This window comes from Cupressus sempervirens, chromosome 4 (genome assembly GCF_028749045.1).
Source record: "Cupressus sempervirens isolate cs-2001-9-10 chromosome 4, ASM2874904v1, whole genome shotgun sequence".
In the NCBI taxonomy this organism is placed as follows: Eukaryota; Viridiplantae; Streptophyta; class Pinopsida; order Cupressales; family Cupressaceae; genus Cupressus; species Cupressus sempervirens.
The window spans coordinates 799,693,422-799,698,811 of NC_143121.1; the positions used below are offsets into that span (position 1 = coordinate 799,693,422).

A 5,390-nucleotide genomic window follows, 5' to 3' on the forward strand; every position below is an offset into this window, starting at 1 on the left:
ATTTGAATCATTGTGATCATTTGATTTCTATTTACTTCAGCTAGCCTACAATTTACATTTTAGATAACATAGTTACGAATGTGATGGATTTTATGTTCCAAACTTCCATGTTTATGTATGTTTTAACTTCTATTTGATGATTTTATAGTGTGTTCAAGTTATATTCAATAAAGGGTGCATGAAATAAGTTTTAAATTGTTAAAATCTCTAAATTTAAAGGGTTTTTTCAAATTTTCCAATTCATGGGCGATTCATTGCCGATTCACGATTCGATTCAGCCTTGCCAATTCCAATTCTCATTACTTTGAGTATGATGACTAATTCATTTTCTGATTTCAAAGAACCATTGGAGGATTTTGGATTAGTTTCAGGTTCTGACATTGATGACATCTGTGAGTACAAATCTGATTGCTCATTTGAATACCATCCGATTATGCATAAGGATACACAATTTCAAGGTATGTGTGATCTTTTTCCCCAAGTTGAGTATGAGGCCTTCATATTCAAGATTGATAGCATGCAATATTCATTTGATGAAAAGGAGTTTCAGTTTGAGTCTAATATTTTATAGCATGTTGATCAATACTTTCATAATGAGCAAGTTGTAAAGAGTGATCATAATTTTTATATGCATTATGAAAGTCAAGGTGTAGATTCAATTTTGCTAAGTGGTGTATTTCATGATGCTAATCTGATTGGTGAAATTGGTAGAGTAAAAATTTCTAGCTTACCTCATGAAATTTTAGATGAAAATCAAATTTATGATAGAGGTAAAAGATTTTGTTGAAGTCTGGTGGCCTAGGGCCATCATTTGTATATAGTAGGAGTAGTTGTTTCTTGCTTTCAATAAAGTTGTGCAAGAGAAGTTGTTTCTATCAAGTGTGTGGTTTGATTCTTCCAGATATCTAAATTATTATTGTGCCCACAAGGGACATGCATCCCTAGACAAAGCCACTGTTGGGACTCAAAATTGCCTTCCCAATTTGAGCACCATTCCAAGCTTTTGAGCCCTTTTAAACTCATTTAATGCATGCATACCTGACTGTACTTGTGAGGTCTAAGAGGTGTTTAATGTTTCTAACACATTTCATTTAGTGCATTTATGTATTCCATGAAGATAAATTTCCATTCTAAGTCATTCCTTGAAGTCTCGTTTGAGCAATGTCCAATTATGAATTTTTGCTTGTGTCAAACAGCGACAAGAGGCAGTGTTTGCAATTGAATAGCTCGCACCCAGTTTTGTTTCATGACTTGCCACTTTTGGAGTGTTTAGTGTCCATACCAAAGAGCCTATGTTTCATATTTTGAGTTTTTTTGAATCTATTTGACTAGGTTTTGAATCCCTCAAAGTTGGCCATTTATTGTTATCACACTGATGTGAATTGTTCAAAATTTTGGAAGGCCTTGTTTGACATGTTATAACTTTGATCTAGTTGACCAAAATGAGAAAATTCCTTTGTATTTTATTTTAGAGGTTAGAGACTTACTATGTTTCAATTTTGAGCTTATGACAAATTCGTTTGATCTATTTTTGAACGTGATTCCAAATGCAATTTGTAACTTTTTACTAGTGTCAGCAAATGCAGAATGGTGAGTACCCCTATTCAGGATGTCATAACTCAAAATCTGTGATAGGTGAGATTGAATTTTTTATACCATTGTGTTGTACTCTAAAAATAAATCCTAACAAATCCATCTACACACTTTCCTAGGTCCATTTCATTTGCAAAAACCACTTTTCCGACAATGTTTCCAATCATGCAAATTTGAGTAGCCTACTTTGACTGCTTGCCAAATTTGCCCTATTATTTGTCATGAGCCCTAATCATAGATTTATGTTCTCCTCATGATATTAAACTAATTTTCTAGCTTTTGTGCCCCCAAGTGTTAGTTTACCCAGTTTTCAAAGCCAAAATAAAATGCAATTTATTGTTTTCTAACGTATTTGCTTGTAGGCAGTTCTAGGAAGGAAAATTTAACAATTAATATCTTTTAACTAAGAATTTTTCATGAGATGAGATTTGATAGGGTAAAAAATTGTGGAATAGAGAATCATTAGGTTTGTTTTCAGAGCTTGGTTAGGTGTTTTGGTTAGTTTTTAAGGTCAGTCAAAGGACCTCTTGGCACGAAATTGGTAGTTGGAAATAAATGAATTATAAAGGTTGAATCAGTATTGTGAATTGTTGCAAGTCAATAAGGTAACTTCTTTGGAATAATTCAAGGGTTTAGGTGTTTAATTTCAAAAAAAAAAATTAGTCGGACCCACTTTTGGGGCCTGTTTAATTGCACTAGATTGGCAAAGCATTGAGGGGATTATGTATGATCTAAGAGATCAAGACGATCATGACTTGATTGCATATCCAACATGCATATGTCAATTTTTGAGATCGGATCCACATGCAAAAGGTGATCTACCTCTTATGTCTACAGTTCTAAGGAGTGCAACCTTATGATTCACACCAGAAGAAAGATAGGGACCCCTTCTGTAAATGTACTAAGAATATGAGGATTTGTGCCAAAATAATGGAGCCCAAGTGTATGTTGTGATACTTGGATAAGTGTAGCTAGAAAGACAATGATGTTGTTCAAATCACACATTGGAGAAATTCTATTTATGGTGCCTACAATTGGTTTTAATGTTGAAAGAGTGCAATACAAGAAAGAACATGACAAAGATGTGGAGAAAGTCATGAAGCACCTCAACCATTAAAACCCATCAAAAGATGGTCTTGTTTGCACATCAATTACCTTAGCACAACAATGAGAAAGCATTAGATTTTTTCATTGTAGAAGCAAGGAGAAATGGACTTTGGTTGATTTTCAACCTTCTTAATAATCTCAATGCCTATGGTGGGAAGGATTAGTATGTACAATGGGCGTATGCAGCAGGAGTTGATGTGCAATCTTCAAATGACTTTTTTTTTATGATCCCACTATTTGTGGGTACTGTAATGACTATGTCAAGAAAATCTTGACAAGGAAAAATAGTCTTGGTGGAGTTGAGTATTGAAATGAGCCAGTCATTTTTTGCATGGGAGCTTATTAATGAGCCTTGTTGTATGTCAGACCCTTTTAATCGTAAACTCAAGGCATGGATTGAGAAAATGGAAAAGTTTGTAAAATCATTGGATAATAAGCATCTTCTCACTATTGGACTAGAAGGCTTCTATAGGAAGATTACACCTAATAAATTTGAAGTGAATCTTGGATATTGGGCTGCATCACTTGGTTCTGATTTTATTTATAATTCACAAGTTGAAGAGATTGACTTTGCCTCTATCCATGCTTACCTTGATGGTTGGATTCCTAATGTGGAACTAGAGGATCATCTAAAATATATCTCTGAATGGGTAACTTCTCATATTGATGATGGAGAACACACTCTTAAGAAACCAGTGTTTTTTATAGAGCTTGGAATTTCTTCACACCACAAGGGCTTTGAACCAATTCGATGAGACTTACTATTCAAATTTATGTATGACAAAGTATATGAGTCAGCTAGGAGAGGGGTAATTGGTGTTGGAGCTTTGGTTTGGTAGTTTTTTGTGGAGGGTAAGGAAAGCATGTGGCTTGGATGTTGAAAGAGGTGGATGTCAGCGGCATTCCATGCCAAGTAAAGATCAATAGCCTTGATAGAGAAAGAAAGCATTATTCTCCTTGTTGAACAATCAATTGGGGTGCTTAATGATAGAACCAATGAAGATAAAGCGGTGTGCCTTCTACAAGACCTTGCGCGCACACATGGAGTTTGAACAAAATAAAGGAGTATCATGCTCGATAAAAAAAAAAAACATGCAGAGAAAAAGGTCTCTGATTCTAGGCATATTGGTTTTGAAGAATAGTGGAATATCGATGATGATAGGAAGGTACTTTCTCAAGCTTTATAGGAAAAAATTGAAGTTGTAAGGCCTCACCCATACTATCATGGTATAGATGACATATTTTCATTATGATACTTCTAATTCAATGTTTTGATACACTTTTGAGACTACAAGGTTATGTCATTTTAATATCTGCATTAGGACCTAATTGATATAATTAATGATTACATTTCATGTTCTAAATTATTTCAATTTCTTTGATAGAAACCAAATTTGTAGAAATGCTTGAAATGTCAGATTATAATGCTAATGTTAAAGGATATATTGTTTTTCATGCAATAGAACCTAATATTGTGATTGGGATGGTCGAAAACATATGGATGCAACTTTATGACATGATAGAATTAGATAATGATGTGATGTGAAATATTAATTTGATTATGATAATTTATGATATGCATATAAATTTAAATTTGATTATGATGATTTGTGATATGCAGATAAATGTTAATTGGATTATGATGATTTATGATATGCAGATTTTGACATTCTAACATTTTGAATGATTAGGAAAGGAAATTTAATTGAATTATGTTAATACAAGTTATGTAACATTTGAAATTATATGCATTTATGATATATTTTATATGACCTCCTTGGACTATTGATGCTCAAGTTTAATGTGCAGGAAATGGAACCATGGAAATTTTGGGGGAAACAAGATCCAAACCTATGTGAATATAGTCTAACCAAGGTGAATCTTTGGAAGATTTGAAAGCCTTGTTGTCATGTATTTTATTCCATGAATGTAAGTTTTCTTGTTTGTGGAAATGCTTAATCCTAAAAATGCATTAGGAACATGTTGTGGTGACATGGAGAGTGCTTTTATGTGTCACTTGACACTTGTGGATTTTGTGTGTAATGACATGTCATCTAGGGTTTTGGTTATAATGGCATCTCACCCTAAAACTAATTACCTTGTTAATGAGTAAGTAAACCTACTTGACAAGGGGTAAGATGGACACAATCAAAGGAAATTCGAATTTGGACTTGACTAGGGTTTTGAGGAGTCATTAGGTGGTCCCAAAGTGTCTTTAATGTGAAAATGAGCTACCCATGTGATATTATAACATGTTAAGGACCTAATTTTGACAATGATAGTAACTAGACAACCTAGGGGGGCCCTTTACCCATGCATTCTTCCACCAATTCGAAATTTGAGTTGTCACATGTGTTCTCTTCCTTATTCCCACTTAGTCAAATATAGAAAATTTAGAGGGAGACAAGTTTGTAAGGGGGAGTGGCTTAGTGTCTTTGTTAAAATAGATAGTGGGAAGGCTTTGAGAGTCTTGGACAAACTAGTGGGGGTGTTCACCCACTCTTTAAGTTTAGAAACAGTTAGGGTTTGGAGAAGGACTAAGGGAGCTCTACAACAAATATCATTTGTTTAGCTTGGACCAAGGTTGGTATATCAAACCATGTGCATTCTCTTTCCTTTAGTATCACATAGTAAATTTGCAAGCATGGAAAATTTGTTATGGGATCTTGCATGGTATTGTGAATCTTTGG

The 5,390-nt window shown here is 34.0% G+C and overlaps 1 pseudogene; it reads left to right on the plus strand.

Annotated features, from left to right (window-relative positions):
* Window positions 1–313: 313 nt before the first annotated feature.
* On the plus strand, window positions 314–3,581 carry LOC149563806 (mannan endo-1,4-beta-mannosidase 2 pseudogene; annotated as a pseudogene).
* The last annotated feature ends 1,809 nt before the right edge of the window (window positions 3,582–5,390 follow it).